The sequence below is a fragment of the Falco rusticolus genome, chromosome 6 (assembly GCF_015220075.1).
Source record: "Falco rusticolus isolate bFalRus1 chromosome 6, bFalRus1.pri, whole genome shotgun sequence".
Taxonomy (NCBI): Eukaryota; Metazoa; Chordata; class Aves; order Falconiformes; family Falconidae; genus Falco; species Falco rusticolus.
Genome location: NC_051192.1, coordinates 54,665,016 through 54,686,017, shown reverse-complemented (window position 1 = coordinate 54,686,017; position 21,002 = coordinate 54,665,016). Strand labels below are relative to the sequence as shown.

The 21,002-nt window shown below is 42.3% G+C and overlaps 1 protein-coding gene across 2 annotated transcripts in view; it reads left to right on the top strand.

Moving 5' to 3' along the window:
* The first annotated feature begins 311 nt into the window (after positions 1-311).
* The window catches only part of KLHL29 (kelch like family member 29), a 405,611-nt gene continuing 384,920 nt past the window's right edge, over positions 312-21,002 (top strand). For both annotated transcript variants that reach the window (XM_037392581.1, XM_037392580.1), the window contains exon 1: positions 312-555. The gene's annotated coding sequence lies outside the window, so the exon portion shown is untranslated. The remainder of the gene's footprint in view (positions 556-21,002) is intronic.

Sequence of the window (21,002 nt, the reverse complement as noted above, 5' to 3'; positions counted from 1 at the left end):
TGCCACGCACACAGGGGGAGCGCTCGGCGCACAGCGGCGCGCTGCGGGGCCGCGGCGGGCGGAGGTGCCGCCCCCACACCCGCGCCCGCACCCCGGGAGCCCGGCGGGGCGGCCCCGCGGAGCCCGGGCGGCGGCGGCGGGGCCGGGGCAGCCTCCCGCGGGGGCGGCCGCGGGGCGTGGCCGGCGCGGCGTGCGGGGCGGGGCGGGCCGGGCTCCTCCGCCTCCCGCCGCCGCGGTGATTGGGCCGGCCCGCCCCTCGCCCCGGCGCCCAGGCCGCCTCCCTCCCCGGCTAAAGCGGGCAGTAGGTGAGGGGAAGGCGGCCAGACGGGAGCATGGTCGTGGCTCCGCAGCAGCTTCCGCCGCCGCGCCGCGCCCCCCTGCCCGGCCTCCAGCGCGGCTCCCGGTGCCCGCAGCCGCGCGGGGCTCTGCGTTAGCGGCGGAGGCTGCGATGCACAAGCCGCCGCCTCCCGCCGCCGCGCATCCTCCCGCCGCCTGAGGACGCGGCCGCGCACCCGCGCCGCTGGCCCAGGGCCACCTGCGCCCCCGCGGAGGGAGGTAAGCGGCGCGGCGGCTGCGCCCCCGCCGAGCTCCCCGCCGCCGCCAGCCGTGTCGGGCATCGCCGGGCTGGCGGCTGCCCTGCGCCTGCGCTCGCTGCCCGCATTAAAAACTTCCTGCGTGCCTCCTGCTGCCTGGGGGGTGCTGCGCGCGGAGCCGCCGGCGGATAATCACCTTACCGTGATGATTTTCTCTTTTTTTCCAGGATTTTTCCCGTGCCGGACCCCCCAGCCCCCCGCCGCGCACCCACAACTTCAGGCGCTCGCCCGCTCCCCGCCGCGGCTCGGGGTCGGCCGAGCCAGCCCCCCGCCCCCCCCCCCCCCCCCCCCCCCCTCATTTCTCCCGGCCCCGGCGGGCGGCTGTGTCCCCGCGGACCCCCACCCCTCCGGGGGGCGGCCATCCCGGTGGATCCCCCCTTCCCACCCCCTGAGCCGCCCCCGAAAGTGCCTGGGAAGGGCTCGGCGCGCAGCCGGGCGGGCAGCCGGGCGGGCAGCCTGCCGCCCTCCCTGCCCAAACGCCTCGCCAGCCCCGTCGTCTCCCTGTGCCTGGAATGCGTTTCCAGCCCCCCCCCCCCGCATCCTTTTACTCTTCCTCCCCGTGCGTGGTGTGGACGAGGAACTTCTCGGCACAATATTGCTTAAATATATACATATATATGTTTGCGTTTGCTTTTTTTTTTTTTTTTTAAAGCAAAGCACTTGGTCCACGTTTCCCACGCCGTGCCTTGCCACGCCGTGTGACATTTCCCCGCCGGTGCGGGGTTTTGTTTGGCTGCTGCCGCTGGGGTTTTCTATTGATGGGTTGGTCTTGGGGGTTATTTTGGGTTGTTTTCTTTTAACTTCTCTCTGAGCCGAAGAGCTGTCTGCCGCCGGTAGGAGCACAGAGGTGCATCCCCTGGGTACCTGTTTTCAAGGGTCTCGCTTAGGATGGGAGAGAAAAGCTACTTTTTTTTTTTTTTTTTTTTCCCCTTTGACATTGAGTGGATGTGACTAGCTGCCCTTGTCATGTGAGGATGCATGTCCGTCGTTCCCGGGATTTTGGGTCCAGGTTCCTTTGCCTCCCTGGAGGGTGGAGAAAGGTCTGGAGGAATGGAGTTCTAGGGATGGATGGTATTGTTTTTCATACACTTCATAAATAGTGTGTACGCATAGTCTCTCAGATTATTTCCCCTCCCTCTGGCTTCATTTATTAAACTGAAAACATTCCTAGAACGCTAGAAATGGATTTATCTCCCCAATACCACCAAAAATTATGGAGCCCTGGTTATGTAGTTGGTTGCTTATCTTTTGTTTATTGTATGTGAAAACTGTTCGGAAAAAAATAACAGCGTTCTGGTAACTAGATTAAGGAGGATTTAATCACTTTTCCATCAATGAAGGAAAGAGGCATGCATGTTTGCTGCAGGCTTATTTTTTGTTTTAACGGAAGATTATGTAGAGTGTTTTTCTGATAAATGAAGAAACTTTTCTTCCTGATATTCCTTAAAACAACTCGGCAAGTGTGTGTCTGTGTGTATGTGTAGGCATGTGTGAGTCTCTTGCACTGATTTAAACGTGTTTATCAGCCTGTCCTTTTGAGGTCAATTTTGAGGGACTTAAAAAAGCAAACTACTGTAGTTTTAAGGTGACTGCAGAGAACAGTATTACTGTCTCTTATAATTAGCAATCTGCTGAAACTTTAAATCCTCCTTGATAGATATGATGACCTATGTGAGAGAAGGAATAGTATTCCAGCAAGTGCTTTTTTTTTTTTCCTCTGAAACAGAGCAACAGTGTGTCTTTTCTTTTTGTTATTATTGTATTTTGGTTTAAACTGCTAATGGCTTTATTTTTTTTCCACATGGGGGGAAAAAATAAAGTAAAGCCATATTTTACACTGACATTTATATGAGTCAAACTTCAGTTATGCTCAGGAGATTGTTTAATCTTCTCTGAACAATGTACAAGGTTTTCTTTTTTGTTGTTCTCATAACCTGTCCTTATTATGTGTGTTTATGGAACTTGTCTTCAATTTAAGATGAAATATGAGAGAGATGCAAATAATTCAGTGACCCATGAAGACTGATACTTAGCCAGCATATGTAAACTAAGTCTTTCATTGCCTTGTTTCATATAGATACCTTTTCCCATAACATCCATTTTGATGTTTCATAATAGAAACTGAATCATGCCTATGGTATTTTAATAGAAAATCAAAGTTCAGGGTTTGAGTTCTACCTCTTCTAAAATATGAGAGTGCATTGTGGTTTATTTAAAAGTCAAAAAACATCCAGTCATAGCGAGTAGTTGTCTTGCAAGTAATGCCCAGTAACAGTTTGGGTGTTTTGGGTTTTTTTTTTGTTCATTTTCATTTAGCTTCCTGTAGAGGGTCTTAAATGAGCTCTGAAATACATACTGGGTTCTCGGACTTGAAAACTGCCAGACTTTCCGGTATTTGTTGTCTCCAGTAGCTTATGAAATGCGTGCGCAGTGTGTCAACCTTTCCCTTAACAACAAAACCTATGAGCAAATGTTCGGTGTGAATTATATTACTGAAATAAAATATTCTATAGTTGTCATGGTTACAAATAGAGGCAGGGTTACTGGTTTTCATCTGCATGTTGAGGAAGGGGAATCTAGTTTTGTCACTCTTTAATTACATTTCTAATAAGTGATGGTCGTACTTCAAGTACCCAATATATTAGATACATGGCATAGAGAATTAGATTTTGTCAAAGTCTTGCTGAAACGAAACAAAAAGTGGTAGTGTGCAGGAGCAAACCCTTTCTTGTTCATCTGTTTCTGAAGCAGAAATCTTGAGGGAAGAAAGTAACCACCTCTGTTTTGTCTCTTCTTCTAGATGAGCATGCTGCCAGGGTTGCTGCTCTTCAAACAATAATAAAAAGCATATAGTGTGTATGTTGAATAGAAAGCCTCTCAATGAAGGGAGAGAAAGACACAGATCTAGAAATTAAATACAATTTTTGAGTTACTGTGCACCGTATCTGGTGCTATCGCTTTTAGTGCCTGTTTGTGAGGAGAATGCATTATACCCAGGTTTGCTGTGCTCATCTCACCAGCAATCGTGCTTCGCTCCTGTGCATCCTTCTCCCAAGTTCTGATCCATTGTTTCCTTTTGAGTTGCTCCAGTTCAGCACTGCACTAAGGACTACTAGAATCAGGGCCTTAACTATTTGCAGTTGTTGGTGCTCCTCCCAATGCTGTTTCTCTGCTTCTCCATGCTCACCTGCAATTCAGTCTTGTCCATACCTACTTGTTTTCCTGACCTTTTAATTTGGTTCTGAAAACCAATAGACCCAGTTCTTCCAAAGCACAGGGGAAAAAAAATAAATGATGGGAGGCAGAATCTTTTTTTTCCTTTTCTTTTTCCTTCCCTCCTTCTCTGTGTAGAGCCTCTGTGTGCTGTGGTGGAAACTTAGTGCAGCTTTAGTGGTGGTAAGGGAAAGTACTCCTGGATCTGTAAACGGAGAGAAAAATTTCAGTCTGTCCTCTCATGTTTAACCCCTGTCCCTTCCATTAGATCCCTGATGTGGCATTTATTTTTGGAATCTTAAAAGTGATCTGGAGATTTTTTTAATGTACTTCTAAGTTTTGGTGTCTGTCTAATACTTTCATTTTTTTAGCATTCCTTCTTTAACTTTAGGTTGAGCATAGCATTACTCAAGTTCCTGCAGTGACTTGTCTACTAACTACACTGATGTGCTGCCATAGGCTACGGACCCAGGGGAGCCCAGACACCTGAAGGCCTGATCCTGAAGCTGCTGTTTGCAGAGCATCAACTTCATAGTGCACCACAGAGGTCTACATCATTTTCAGATCATTAATTCTTTGTGCTGTAATTGAGACTTTTAGCTAGCTAAAATTCTCAGCATGGGTTAGTGACTTATTTTGGTCCTTCAGTTTTTTTTCACCCTCCAGATCTTCCATTTTGTAATATTTGGCCTTGCAGCGTGCTGACTCAGTAACCTTAAATATGAGATAGTGTCATTAGATTCTGTGATTTATTTGTGTATTTAATCACTTTCTTAATGTACTCATCTCTTGACAGAAGAAATACTGTATAAATACCCATTTCCTAAAGCCCATAAACATACATGGGGTAACGTTCCTTTAAAGATACTTGCGGGTACTTGATACCATGTATTAACCCTTTGTCACTTTTTTTTTTAAATTTCCCTTCTGGTTTTCTGTTAGCTTGCCTGTTGTGGGAAAGGGTTTTAGCATCCCTTTATGCAGTTAACTGTTTTATAAAGTTACTTGTAGGAAGATGGAGCTCCTATGCGAAAGCTGAAGACTGTCTCCTCAAGAAGTAATGTGCCAACAGCAACTCCAAGTGTGAGGCTGTATGAAACGTAAACAGCTTTGACATGCTGCTGTCACTGTTACGTTTCTTTTGTTACCAAAAGTACAAAGAACTCTTCCTCAGCTATAAAGAAAGAGATTAAAAGGAAATAGATTAGAAATCTCTTATAGGAGTGCCTTTCTGTCAGATTTCTTAAAAATCTACGCATGTCACAGGGTGTGAATATGCGCTGCTTACCTGTTACGGTTAAACCAGAACTGGGCAGACCTGGGACAAGAGATGCCCCCAGAAGCCTTCCTGATGCTGTTGTTATGTAGCCGGTTACCTCTGTGCTGTCTTGACCATCTGATAAATGACAGTAATGGAATTCCTAGTCACATTCTTCCATAAATAATTTTATGTTGTGGATTAGAATGTCTGAAACATGGGACCATTTTCCTTAATTTTTGTGCTGCTTTTTTCATCTGTGGTGCTTAGCTCTAGGTTTTCAAATATCCTCAACTTGTATTTTTGCTATAATTGGCATCAAAATCAGAAAAACACACTCTTTTTAGTCGTCTTAAGCTTCAGGTAATTCATGGTGCTGGCTTGCAGTAGTAATAGTGATTCACTGAAGCAGTCTGCTTGAACTACAAAGACAGACTTACTTTAAAATGAAAAAGTGTTTCTTTCGTAGCACTTTCTGTTTTTGTTTTCAATTCCCTGCCATCCATTACAATATGCTGTATGACATGATACGGGTGCTAGGGCTTCTCTTCAGGTTTGGCTTGGCATACTGGAAGACATGAATGTACAGTTCTTGGGTTTGTCTTTAGTTTTAAGACTAAACTCTACATAAATACAGGTAATGTGCAATTTGATTGAGAAGACCAGATTATTTCTAAGGACGTGTTTTGGAATTTTTTCTGTGCAATAGTTTCCAAGAAAATCTGCCACTGATGCAAGCCCTCTGCAACATTGCTGTTAACTAAAAACTGTTAGGGGTGTGTGTGTGGTAGTTCAATGGACTGTCAATGTAGTTGAGAGATTCTGTGAAGAATCCCTCACATTCATACAGAGGTATCTGAAGCAATAAGAGTGTCCTGCAACAGGTCTCATAAACTCAAGATGTGCCTAATTTGTTGAGCTGGACTTCATTCATGCATCTCTTGATAACTTTGAACTTTGAGAGAGATGCTCATTATCAGTCTCCACGTTTTTTAAACAACAACAAAAGAACCCACCCCACAACCATGATCTACGTGGTAATGCAGTTAGTAGAAATACTGCGTTTAAAGTGTGCTTTAAGAGCTTTTGCTTCAGACTCTTCTTGAAGTCTGTGCTGATGAATAATTAATATTTAAATCAGTTAATTCTGATCAGTTCTGCTTTGTCAGACCTTGTTGTAGAATCTTGGTTTTTGGACTGCAGAAACAATGCTGATGGATTTGCAGACTGCAGCGTGCTGTAACTACCCAAAGAAAGTTACTCTTCTCAGTCTGAGGCTTAAACATGCTGTTTTCCTTAGAGGGAAAAGAATTTAAATGGTGTTAGTTTTTCCAGCCACAGGTAAACTCCAGATCAAAAGAAGAGAGGAAAAAGAATTCAGAAAGATCTTCATCATAATCATGTGATATGGAGTAGCTTAAAGTAGATGCAGCTGTGTTTGCCTGTGATTTGGAAAAAATATATATATTGCAAATTCTGGTTGACTTGTAGGCACCTGAATTCATTAAATGATTCCTAACATATTGTGTACTTCAAAAATTTAATTTTTAACTTTCTTTTGACTTTTATTGTCTCTTGCATGCCAAGAGTGGAACAATGCCAAATTGGAACACTTCACGTTACAAAATGTTGTCAAGTATATATATCTGTCTGGAAGATACTTTTGAAACTGTATGAGATGCTACAGAATAACTTAACTTAAGCAACATCTTTTTGAGCTTACTCTTTACCCCTTCATAAAGTTTAGGAAGGGTAGGGAGAAGTTGCTAATTCTGAGTGAAGCTTCTTGTGTTTTGGAATGAAGGACAGAGCATAAAAATATACATATATGTAAAACGTATGAACAAACTTAACTGCATCAACCTATAAATGGAAACAGCTCCTTGATGGTGCCCATATGCTGAAGTATAGCAATCTACTGGTAGCGGGATGGGTCAGCAGAGATGTTGAGCTGAGATGTGATGCTGTTGTTGCTGAGAGTATCAAGGCTAGGAACTCTGAAGGCAATGGTAGTTGGTTCTTCTGGTTTGGCCTTCCCCCCCCCCCCCTTCTGCTCTACTTTGAATGACTTGTTTCAGTAAATTGTTTTGGAGGCTATAAGGGGTATCTCAGAAGGACTCTGAATGACAGAAAGAAAAGGACAGAAGAAACTCTTTTTTTCTCTAAAACTGTACAGGTAGTGGTAGTCCCTGGAACAGGCAGCCATTTCTGGCAGGTAGGAATAAATGGCTGCTTGATTGTATGGCACTGGTTATATTTTAAGATTTCTCTTTAAGAAATGGGAGGTTTATATATGTAACTGCTTCAAAGATGGAACTTTTTTCTTCCTCATCCTCCCTTTTCACTTAGGAGTAGATGTAACAAAGCTTATCCAGATGTTTTCCACCATGACTGGACTTCCCTGCTTTTCCTTCCAAACAGTGGGTTCCCCTGCAATTTCATAAACAGTGTGATAGATTACATCTGAAAAGCCTAGATAGTACCACAGATGCTTTAGTCAGGCCTATTCAGAATAGAAATACCAGGTACAGTAAGGGTATTGTGTGGTGAGAGGTTATGAAAAATTATGTACTTTGTTTCTTTAGGAAAAGAGTGAAAAAATGTGCAATTAACACTTCCAGGTCATCTCTGACAAATTTGCTAATAAAATGCAAAGTAAAATGTTAAATATACTGCACTGCCCTCTTTATTATGCTATTTTTTGCTGATTGTATGAGGAAAGGATATATTAAACAGAACTCGCTGTTCTGAGTGTGTCTTCCCTTCCTTCTCTTCCCCACATTATTTCACATTTCTAAACATTGAGCATACCAATCAATATTCCATTAAGAGGAGAATTAACCTGGGAGAAGCTCGCATGTATTTGCATGTGGTAGCTTATTTCTTGGTCTGTGGCTTTATGTTGCCTTTCCCCCATGTCATGTTTGTTGTTTTCTTTTTTTTTTTTAAAAAGACTACTCCAAATATTTGTGCAATTACTTCTAATAGCGAGGTTTGCTATGTCCCATCTTAATTCTGTCAATATGAACTGCTGGTACAGCTTTCTGCAGTGCCTTGCTTGCAGGCAACATCAGTCAAATGTTTGTAGCTACCTTTTTGCTTCTGTTTTACAATAGCTGGACATCAAGGTACTATGCTTCAGATCAAATGTTGCTCTTGGTTACGTGCATGTAGTTAACAGAAATCAATGTTGCATAGACATAAATGAAAGTTGGATTTGATCTTCTGTGAGTTAGCTTTTATCTCATTTACACTGATGCTAGTCTGGGTTTTCTGCAGGCTGGATTGAATGCCCAATCTCAATTTCAGAAGTATTGAGGCTTTAGCTGTCTGGGCCAACATTTTCTTCTTTATTGTCTTTGTACAAGTCTGAAAGTAAAACCGACCTTTTGGATTTCTGAAATCTAAGCTTTGATACTGCAAAAAAATGTAATGAGATTTGATTAAAAGCTGCCTATAGCACATAAGACTATGGAATATGGCTGCATGGGACCTTCTGGGGAACCTCTCAGTTGATCTCAAAGTGTGAATTGTCACAGGAGTTGCTGAACTGTGGACTAAATCCTGATCTAGTTAACACCTGCGGAACTCTCATGTTGCAATACGTATCTGATGTTGCGCAGTTCTTCTGTACCCCGAGGAACAAATCACTTGTGAAATTCAACTGTGACTGTCTTAAGGTCAAAGGAAGTCTGCAGATCTCCATAGATGACAGTGACTGCAAAAAGAGTGGGGCAGCTGGCTGAGGAGTAGGCATACTTTCTGGTTTCTGGTTTGTGTGGTCCAGGTGCTTCAATACTTTTTTCTTCTTCCCCTCACAGTTCTGTCTTATAAAATGGGCCAAATTTGTCCTTGGCCCAAACGTGTGGAGTTAAATAAAGTTACTTTTGGTACCCTGAAAATATTAGATAAGTGTTCTGCCTGTTCTTTAAGATATCAAATCTCCAAAGTAAAACCTATTTTCTAGTACATTTTTCTTTTTGGAAGAGAAATGTGTAATTTCATGATTAAACTTCTGGGCAGTTATAGTTCTGCAACATCGCACCCTTATCTCTCTAAACTAAATGGCAATGGGAAGTTGTGTCTGATATTTGAGTTGTTATTTATAGGAGGAAAAATATATAGAAAAGGTAGAGGAATTAAGGAAACAAAAAGGCTTGCCTGAAGCCTTTAAATTACAGGACTGATTTTTAAAGTGGTACAGAGATACAGAAATGCAGCCGAAGATGAAGGGGACAATTGTGGTTCGCTTGCTGCTGTAATACTCTTATTTTGGTTTGTTTGTTTTTCTTCTGTCTCACATAAAAAAATTTGAAAGCCCATTTGTATGTGTGTGTGTAGGGGATGCTCTTACTAAAAGAGAAATTGCAGCAAGTTTTCCTTAATCTCACTGTTTCAATATTACACTTGAACAGTTCACAGCAGCATCCTTCAAGCCATCTAAAAATTGTTCTTGAAGAAATCTTGCTGTTGCAACAGCTAAGTTACTGAAGTTTTATATTTCAAGAATAGTACAAGTAAAACAAAAAGCCAAAATGCAAAACTGTGTGCTGTGCTGGCTTCTTTATTCAAAGAACTTCATGCAGCTGCAGTGCTCAGATGACAGAGTTAAGGTGGTCTGGGCTGGAGATCAAGAATGACACCCGTATGGGTGAGGTTGAGAAGCTTAAACTATTTATGATGGAAATGCAGGTGCAGTATGAGCCAAGGCATCTACTGCTTGAGGTGATGGTTAATCAGGGTGTTAAGTACCTCTATACCTTTCATCTGAAGCCTGGTTAGACTTTTGCTGTGAAAGTCATGGTTAACCATTTCCTTCCTCCAGTTTTTGGGCTACATCGTTACTCATGCAGTTATTCATCTTTAGGAAGGTGTGAACAGGCTCAGATTTCCTCAAGGAATTTTTTTAAATGATGCTGCATATGACAGCAGGTTATATAGTCCTCCCCTGTCTAAATATGATTTTATCAAATTGGAGCATACCAGTTCTTGGTTTTGAGTTAGACCTTGTAACCTACTTGATTTTACTATAGCCATTTCTCATTTTAAGAGGATGGTTTTACCCTAAAAAACAAATAGTACAAAAATAAAACAGTATAAACCTCTTATTTTTATATAAAGATTGTTGTTAAATTCACATCAGAACTGTATAGCCCTGGCCCTTCTTGATTAGTAAATTTAAAGACAAAAAAACCCAAAACAAAGTGTTCTTTATGCTTTTCAGGCATAATAGCATAAACTTTATTTTTATAAACTATATATATCTTACATATTTGCTTGAAGGGGGTGGAATAGTGTAATTTACACCTGTAATTGCTATTTGAACAGCGAAGCTGCTTTTGAAGAAAGACTAACGATCAAGATGAGATCCAACAAATGTCATTACTAATTTTACCTAGATAGACTGTTACTTCTAATTTTGGGCAACAATTTAGGGGCACAGGCATTGTGTGTATAGCTATTACAAGCACAAATACACCACTTTAATCGTGGCTTGCTCAATTGCATAAGAGAAATATGTTTCACTGTAGCTGCAATCAGCATAATGTCTAGAGATGCTTTCAGGAATGATTGTGAAGTGGTGATAGAGTTTATACAGTACAGCAGCAAGTGACAACATTGCTTTGTGAAACCCTGACTCTGCTTTCAGAGAAAATTGTAACTCTATCTCTGTGTGGGCTGTTGGCAAAGAGGAATAAATGGGGGATCTTTGAATCTTTAACTTTTAAAATTTCTGATCTTTGTGTAAACAGATGGTTTTTAGCTCAAGCCTGGTGCAGGTTTACCAATTGGTATGTGACCTGGCTGCCACTAGAGAGGGACGGAGCTCTATACAGAACAGGGGTGCATTACTTGTATAAAGGGCAAATTTCAAATAAATGAGAGCTGTTTTGGCAGTTTGTTTTTTCCTTCTGAGAGTAGAGAAGGAGAGAGTGAATGTTAAATCATACTATTGTTTATATCCGAGAACAACTTCAAAAGCAAAGTTTTGTTGCCCAGAAACATCTTTAAAAAGACAGAAATGCTTCATATTCCATGTGTAGATCAAACTCACAAATATTTTTGGCATAAAGCAACAATTAACTGTAAATTGTACTGTGGAGGCTGGAAGCAAATTTTTAGTCATCCAGATAAACAGAGAAAATGCCATATCCCATGTGAAGTGGAGGCACAAAGGCTTCCGAGGGAACTTGGGTAAACAGCAGAGTTCTTCCACTTTCCTTCATGTGACGCAAGTATTTTGTTCTTTAGCTGCATTTCTGAAGCTTTGCTGTTGCACAAAAAAAAAAAATAAATCCCTAGAAACTATGTGGGGTCAACTTCAGTTCTGTGTGCAACTGCAGCTTCTTTTGGCAGTGTTAGGGCCAGGCTTCCATAGTCTAATCTGCCTGGTGGCTCTCCTTTTTGGGTTTGGCTGTGCTGTCAAAGTAGTCTATTTTATTTATTTGTGTAATACATATATATTCTCAAAGTAGCTGCACATGCACTCTGCCCCCAAGTTGCTGAATTACCTCTTCTGTCACTGCATCGTAAGCCTTCAGTTGTTTGTTGTTTTGGTTTTTTATTAGATTAATTTTGTTTGTGATTAATGAAAGCACCACCCACAATTATTGAGCATCTTAAGAATGAAGTACACTTTGATATATTTTTGAAGGGTTTTTCCATCCTTGCCTTTTCTGTTCAGGCAGTAAACGCCGCTGGGACAAGGGCTGGGGTTTTTTTGTTGTCTGTACAGTTCGGGCCTGCTTCCTAGCTGTGCCTTGTATTCTAACAGGACAAAAATGATTCATAAGCTCTGAAAATGCAGCTCTTATCCACTCCTCCTTTTTCAGTTTTCGTCGACAAAGGTTCTGTTATGCTGAGGCAAAACAAAACTTAATGCCACTTTCCTTTTCTGTTTCTCTTAATCACTTATTTTTGAGGAGGAAAAAGTATCTTCAAGAGGTAAAATGAACATTAAAATAATTTTTGGAATCATGGAATGCTTTAATAGTTTTTTTTTTAATTTCTAGGTCATATTCTAATCCAGAGATACTGAGCAGTGAAACATGGTGCTTGCTAGTCACGGGTGTATCTGTTTCTTCTGGAAAGCATGTGCTTTGTCTCACTCCATTAAAAATAGTAATCCCAAGAATATGTTGAAGGCTCTGAACTATTTAGGAGGTGTTTTTTGCTGTAGAGGTCCACAGTCACGCCCACCAGAGGGCATTTTATCACCAATTTCTTGGGGAGAAAGTTTTTTTTCTTAAATCACGAATAAAGTAGTAAATATTGGATGGAAAAGCAGTGTATGAAACATTGTACAGATAGCTTTTTTGTTTATATATAAATACATATGCTTATTTCCTGGCTGTATTTATATGTAAATAAGTAATGATGTCAGCTTGAATGGTTGGGTTTCCCCTCTGCTTCCTAAATACTTTCTAATTTTATTTGGGGATAATTTGAAGAAAAAGGAATTCCTTAAAGCTCTCTCGCAGCTGGTACAGCCACTGGTTACCCGGAAACTGGCCTCACTACCAAACAAGTGCATCAGATACTCTGCCTGATTGCAGCGTACCTCTATTCCCCTCCTTTCTAGGGCACTCAGAAGCAGAGGCTGCTGTTCAGGAGCCCTACTCATTTAGAGGACTGGAATTTGCAAATGTACTTAGTAGTGAAGCCCCTGGATCTTAAGGAAACACTTGGCAGCCAGGGAAATGTACATCTGCCAGATGGACTTGACGTCTTGTGTTTGGCAGCAGTTAATGCGAAGGCATGATATGCAAAATCCAAGAATGACAGCTAGGAAATGAATTTCTATTTGGAAAACTGTATTTTGGTTTTGTTTTGTTTTTTTTCTTTTCTCTCATCTATCTTCTGTTATGAAATAAAGTCTCTGCAGGAAGGAGAAAAAAAATAAATCAACTTGTGAAAATATCTTCTCACCCCTTTTTTCAAGGTGCTTCCTTGTGAAGTTTACATCTGTACTGAAGGTTGGGCTGCCCCAGTTCAAATGCGTGACCTTCATCAGCCTGGAGTGGCACACATGATTAATTTCCTTTGGTTCCCTGTGGACGAATACATTCACTCCACCAGAGCCCCCATGACTTGTTTGCAGCCTCAGCAGAGGCCTGGGGTCATCTTGAGACAGAACTGCAAACCTGGTAGGGATCTGAACAGCCCGTGGTGTGACACAGGCGGAGCAATGGTAAAAGCCTTCTTCCCAATGCAGGATGCTCTGCGTGTGTGGGACATGCTGTCAATGATTTCAGTAGAGATTTGGATGCCCATCATAAGTGCAGCTTTGGCACCTGTGGTTAGGACCCCATGTTGTGTTTGTGGCCATCTTGGATAAGACTCAGTGTGTCTGTTGCTTGCCAAAAGTAGCTGATGTCATGAGATTGCATAATGATGAAATGTAGAAATGTGGTTTGTGGGTTTTTGTTTTTTTTTTTTCCTCTTGTTGTCCAGTCTGTTCAGGTCAAATGTCTGCACCTTGACGGGGTGAAGCAAACACAGACCTGCAGACCTCCCACCACTCCACCCTGAAACAAGTGCATATAGAGGCTTTGTGATTTCTTTAAGAATCTGGCCCTAATCTACAGAGGTTAGAGTGATCTTGTTTGGGTTGAATGGAAGCAAATGCACAAGCCAACAGCACAGTTCTGTGGAACACAGTATCTGGGGAGATACTTGCAGTGAGGATGGATGTACTGTCTGTCTTGTGTGGTGTTAGTGGGGAGGCAGAAGGTGCTGTGGCCTCCCCTTGGTGATTCGTGGGAAGAAAAGAGTGGGAGCAGCGCTGTGGTCTGAACAGTTCTTCTACCCGAAACAGGGTTAAGACCATCAACAAACAGTGGTTGGGGAGGTTGGAGGGGTTGGAAACAATTGCTCAGACTTTAAAAAAAAATGTTTGCAATGAAAAAGTGAGGTGGAAAATTAATCAAGACTAGCTCCTGCCTGATCAGCAACAGGCAGTCTCCTAGTAAAATGCCTGAATGTTTTTCAGCCTGTTTATTCAGATGATAGATCCTTTAGCCAGGACTTTTGCTGTTGTGTGGGTTTTTTTGGTTTTTTTTTTAGCAGTGTTAGTGTCTGTGCAAATAAATGACTTATAAAAGAATTTTATTAATCCTTTAGGACTGAAACTTTGAATAACATTTTTAGCTAGATTGATTTTCTTCCAGAACTGTCCTGATGAGAGAACCTATGTCTTTGCCATCTTGTTATCTCAGTTTACTAGCTTAATACCTGCAAGGATTGTAAAAGATATCTTGTGGTTAAGAGTTGAGGGGGTTGTTTGGTGGTTTTTTTTTTTCTTTATTAATATTTGAGGGCTCAAGTATAAATTGGCTTTAAAAGGATTTTGGATCTGATCCTGTATCTAATTTCCTTTCCTTTTTTGTTTGCGGTGATGAGCTGAATTAAGTATAAATGTGGGGACCCAACTGTAAAGACTCAAGTGAGCCAGTGTTGTCATAGTGGGTGAGTTAGTCTGCTAAGAACTTTGTTAGGATAAAAAAACCCCAACCCTGTTAGAATAAAAAAAAAGTAGATGGCAGCACTAAGCTGTTTTGAGGGAGAGAGGATCTGAAGGTGAGAAGGATGAAAAAGCCTGTTAAATCTGCAATTATTGCAACAGTGCAAAGCTCCCGCAACACTATAGTAACTCATACTAGCAGAAGAACCTTGCAATCTGGTTTCCCTGCTGTTACACTGGGAATAGATACTACTGCTTCCTCTCATTTCATTAGCAAGGACCATATGAGGTCTCAGTGTAATTCTGAGCTAAAACAAGCTTGTATCTAGGTTTCCTATGGAGTAACTTAAGCATTTGACCTGGCTGCTGTTTGTATCTTAGTACTAACTTACTAGCACCATTGTTATTGTGTCAGAAACAATTCCTTGGCTTCCAAAATATATGTGAAAACATTCTTAATTTCAATATATTTTCATTTTGGTGTATAGGTCTGTGGCAGAGTTCTGGGAGTTATTTGCTCAGTTAGGAGGACCATGTAGCCAGTAGTGTTTTTTAAGAGAAGTAGCCTGTACCAGACTGAAATCTTATAAATATGCTGATTATCCAGTATTTGAATTAGTATTTTGACATGCTTCAGTGGAAGCCTTTCATATTGAAAATGGCTACTTGTCACCTTTTGCTAACTTTGCTGCTTTGCTCAGTCTGGTGTTGAGCACTGATTTAAGGCACCTGTGGTGAAGGGAAGAAATAGTTGCATTGGAGCCAGGTGACTGCCTTGCTTGAAAAATATTTTTGAGGAAAGAAAGGCTGTCTTTCCATTTTGTGAACTCTAAAGTAAAAACAAAAAACCAAACAAAAAACCCAAACCAAAACCCCAACCCTTCACTATTTTATTATTGCTCTTACGCTTCAAGGCAGCCTGCCCACCAATATTCAGAGGAGCTGGCAGCATGTACCTGGGGGGAAAGGAACTTGGATAGTTTTAGGACATTCAGCTTTGTACAGATTTGAGGAAAATCCATGTGGTTTAATTTTGATGTAAAGAACAAACCAGCTGTTTCCAACTTCTTGTTTTAACAGTGCTCTCCTTACCAAGATGGTGCAGCAGGTGAGCTTCCTCTATAGCAGGTGGTATGTGGAGAAGGGGACTCTGTAGGTGATGCAACTAGCAAGGAACAGAAAGGGTGGTAATGGATGTCACCTGCTGGGGATGAAGGTTGATTTATAGGTTTTAAGTGTTTTATGGAAGTTAAGGTTTGCAGAGCCTAACTGTGCGAGCTGGGACCAGAGCTGCAGTGGTGCCTCCACTGATTACGTCTCCTCCCTGCCCATCGCTGTGGGCTTTCAGTCTCCTGTTTGAAGGTGGTGGGTGTCTTAGTGCCAGAGGATGTGATGTGGAGGTTCATAGAACCATAGAATATCTCAAGTTGGAAGTGACCCATAAGGATCAAGTCCAACTCCCTGCTCCTTGCAGGACTACCTAAAACTAAACCATGTGACTAAGAGTGTTGTCCAGATCCTCCTTGATCTCTGACAGGCTTGGTGTCGTGACCACTTTTCCTGGGGAGACTGTTCTGGTGACTGACCACCCTCTCAGTGAAGAACCTTTTCTTTGTATCCAATCTGATCTTCCCTGACACAGCTTCATTCAATTTCCTTGTGTCCTGTTGCTGGTCACTGGAGAGGAGATCAGCATCCCGCCCCTTGAAGAAGTTGTAGACTGCAATGAGAGCACTGCTCAGCCTTCTCTTCTCCAAGCTGAACAGACCAAGTGACCTCAGCCACTACTCGTAAGTCTTGCTTCTGAGGCTGTTCGCTGTCTGACTGCCCTTCTCTGCGCACACTGTAAGAGTTTGGTGATGTTCTTATATTGAGATGCCCAAAACTGCCCACAGTACTTGAGGTGGGACAGCACCAGTGTGGTGTAGAGTAGGACAGTCGCATCTCTTGACTGACTGGCTGTGCTTGATGCATTCCAGGGCACCACTGGACCTTCTGGCTGCCAGGGCATGTTGCTGGCTCACATTCAATGTGCTATCCAAAACCCAGATGAGGATGATCCTCACTTACCCTGAGTGGCTGATCCAGGCAGCCTGTGGCCCCACTGGGGCCTCACACGGTGGGAGGGCAGGCCCCAGGGCCTGCCTTGGCCGGCTGGGATTTTGCTTCTTTTTAATATTGATGACTAAAAAGGAATGATGGAGCTGGTGGCCCTCTGTACTCGACTGAAACCCATGTCCTGCCCAAAAGGAGGCAGCAAGGGTTGTCCAAGGGTGTGTGCCAGACCTCTGCGCTGCCTGAGGGCTCAGCTCTGCAGCGTGCCACCGCCTCGGAGCTGCTGCGATGGCTGCCGGAGGCCTCGTGCTGGCTGGCGGCTTTATCCAGTCAGGAGATTAGGAAATGGCCTAGTTGCCTTTGTCCTTAGTATTTTAAAAAGAACAAAAAACCCTGGTAGGAGGAGTTGTTACCTCATTGTGTCTGTTCTGCCGTTCCCTCAAGGTTTACTTCTGATGGGGCTTCTGCTAGCAGGTAGGCTGTTAAAAATGATTATTGGCCTATTTGGAGTCATAGTGTCTCGGGTTGAAGGGACCCATAAGGATCATAGAGTCCAAGTCCCTGCTCCTCACAGGAGTACCTGAAGCTAAACCATATGACTAGGAACATTTTCCAGATGCTCCTTGATGCCTGACAGGCTTGGTGCCGGGACCGCTTACCTGGGCAGCCTGTCCCAGGGACTGACCATCCTCTTGGTAAAGAACCTTTTCCTAATGTCCAATCTGAACTTCTATTTTATCAATATGATCAATTGCACATAGAAAATGGGGTGTGTCATTGGATATTTGGTGTAGCTAATATGTCACCACCACCCCATGCTCCCCCCCCAAAAAAACCCTACCCCAACAAAACAAACCTGACCCAAGACCTTTTTACATAGGTTGACTTGCAACTTCTCCTGCATAGAAGTAACTAACTTTATATGGTGCTGATTGCACATATTGTTTGTTATTATATATATTGTAGGAATTTGGCAGGGTTTAAGATTGCTAAAATAAAATGTAATTTTAGGACAGAGCAAGCAAATTCTGCTTCTGGAGAACTGGATGTGTTCTGAGGAAACAGTTTAACATTACAGGTTTTCTGTGTCTTAAGCAGCTAAGGTGGCTAACTGGTATGCGTCAGGGAAGGAAGAGCTTGCTCATTTTATGGTTCTGTTGTGCCCTCAGAAACATGGGAAATATGTTTTTTTTTCTCTGACTTTAAGTTCGGGTGACACTCCTTTTATTTATGAATGTTCATTTATCTTGGGGTTTTCCAGAAAATATATTCACTATTTTCAAGGGCTGAATGTGTTGTATCCAAATGAAGCTTAAAAACAGGCTGACCATGGACCTGCCAGACTCTTGGTCAATCTAATCAAATACCTGCTTCCAGCAGTTCCCATGGCCAGCCATTTATAAAAGGAGAAATGATGCTTTGACTTTGGCAGTTGTAATTATCTTTGTCTCTCACTACCTTTCAGGGATTATTCCAGAAGTTAAATACCTTGTACCAAGAGTTTTTTATCATGAACTCTTAAATCTCTTTATGTTCTTAATCATATAAATGTGTCTGATTGCTTTGGGGGGATTCCTGCTTTTTTGGCTTTGACAGCTGCTTTTGGCTTCGAGCTCTGCAGTCTGGTTAGACATTTTGAGACTATCTTATTTTTATCTGTTCTATAACTTGTAGCTTTTATTGAATTCCCCTTTGTTATGAGACCAAGAGGAGAGAAACTGAAGTTATGACTTCTCTCTGCTAGTCACGATTTTACATTTTTATTTTGTCTCTAAAGTCTGCTATTCAGTCTGCCTTCAAATAAGCATCTCCACATCCAAAATATTGTTGTTATGGTCCTCTGAGCCTTCTCTGAGTCTGCAGTATTTCCCTTGGATTTGGCTGTCTAGCACAGAAAGCAAGGAAGCAATACTCTTGATTTGATAGTGGCACTTCAAAACAGCATTATTGCTCAAGCTAAGACACTGAAGGTTTTTTGATATTGCTTTCCTTGTTTCATTGAGGAGTTATTTCAGGATTTTCCATGACCTGTCCGGAATGGTGCCCATATGAATTTAGCTGAAATACTTAGAAGTCTTACCTTGCTCTCCCTGAGATGAAATTACTCAATCTGTTCTGCTTATTTCCATACAGGTTATTGTTGGTATCTTTAAGGACTCAGGTTTGCCTTTTGCTTAGATCAATGGCTCCTCTGAGTGGTCCTGCAGATTAAGCCTTTTTCGGGGATCTGGATTGGATCTTGTTCTATATTTTTGAACTAGGCTAATAGCACCCATCCACAGGTTTCTTGATGATTTCTCGTCAAGGATATGTATTCTGTCAGGGGTCCTGCAGTTACGTAGGTTTCCTTTCTTTACAAAGCCTTACATCAGTAGGAGGTGATTTGCTAAAGTTTAGCCGTTCCCTTACTATTCTCAGGATTAGACACTAACTAGTCTTTTTTTTTTAAAATCTCATGAATAGAACATGAAGAGGAGGGGAAGAATGAGCAGTATGACTCAGTGTGCATCATGCCTTGTGTGTTTGACAAGCTATACTGTCCCTGAGGTTTCTGTTGGCTTAAGCTGGAGCAGTAGTATCTTTAGTGCTGATGGTCTTGTATTTGAGTCCTCCAGGTCTACAGTGCAGCACACTGGTGTGTGTTGAATTCACCCAACTGAGCAATGCCCTTCTCTGCTTGTGTGTCTCAACCCCATCCTGCCCATTCTCCTATGCTGCCTTTATAATGAGTCATGTTGAATTTCTTTTAAAAACTTGACCAAAAAAACCCTCAAACATATACACACACACACACACACACACCCCAGATGTGGCTTTGGCTTCTGGATGTCATTTCTCAGGTGTCTGAACAGTTGCTGCAAGATTTCTGCTTCTCTGTTTGTTTGTGCTGATTTAAGCTGAACACAGTGAATTTATGAAATATATCCTAAACAAAGTTGGCTGACTAGCAAGGTTGTGGGTTGGTTTTTTTTTTTTTCACTTCATGGGAACTTAATTACTGGGGAATAGGAAGGATTTGGGTGGATGGTGTTTTTCTGGTTTTATTCATTTTTCATGAAAATTAGATCCAAACATAAGTACTGTGAATTTCCTTCATGCTTCAAATTCTAAAAAAATATCATTTATAAACACTGAAACAAACAAATAAAAATGTATATCTTGCTTGTTTGCTTTGAAGTAATACTTGTATATAATCAAATGACTCCAGAAGCTAGCAGACTGCTTTAAGAACAACATCAAATGTGAGTAAAGAAAATAGTCGGTTGGCAGCTGTTGGACCTTTATCACAGTTAAGGCTTCTCAGTGCTCCTGAAACACTGATAATGAATAAATAACCATCTTTGGACAATCTGAGGCAATCGTGTCTGTTTGGCCCCTGTCTTGCCCGCATGCTCAGCGACTTACTGCATTTTTGCAGTGCCTTTCACTTGTGGATGTTAGACTTTGCAAAGCTGCACTGATGGGGAAGCTGAGATGCAGAGAGGAGAAGGGATTTGCCTGAGGCTCTCAGATCAAATGTATTCCTAGGTCTGGTGGCAAAAATTGCAAATAGTACATTTCTCTCTAGGCTCAAGCAATCTGTTGTCCAGTAGGCCAGCACTATTTATTTGTGCCTGGGCAGTCTTGAAGGTGACTTCCCTCACAGGTGAGTTGGAGACTCTTGGCTGCAGTGGGGAGGCAAAGCTTTGTCTGTGCTTCAGACAGGCCAGGCCATAGTGGTGATAGTAAACCCATGTCTGCCTAACTGCTAAGGACTTGGTTGGTCTTATAAAGGTAAAATTTACTTCTAGTATGACTACCCATCCTAGTCCTCATAGAATAGGTGGAGACAAGATGATGATGTTTTGTATTTATTTTCTTTTTTCCTCTCCAAAGGCAAAGCGGTCCTTCACCTCAAAATGATTGAGAAAATCTATGCTGCCACAGCAGTGCCTGTGGTTTTCAGCACTTTAATTTCATCATTTTATTTTGTGAAATACCTGTTCTTAATTTCCATTGTATGCTGGGTCATAGGACACTGTAGGCTCCATAGCAAGACTGTCAGCCTGCTCCAGTGTGCCTCCATGGTGGCTGACAGCCCCAGAGACCTTGCCAGGGAGCTGGTGAGCACAGCACACAGAGGAGTAGCAAAAACCGATGGATTGGAGCTCTAGCAGACAAAGATGTGATTTTGAAGCCAGGACTAAAGCAAGGTTTTCTGAACTTGGCAAAGAAATCCATGAAGGGGATTGTCTTGGAACTGCCTGGGAATCAACACAGGAGATTTCTAGTGAGCAAACCTGGGAGAAAACCCAAGAAGTTGGTTGTGCCTTGCGATAGCCTCTTGGGAGGTTGGAGGTTGCGATTCTGTAAATGCTGCGAGTGTCTTAGGCAAGGTGGAAGAGCCATCATGCTGAAGGGAAATGCGTGTATCTTTGGT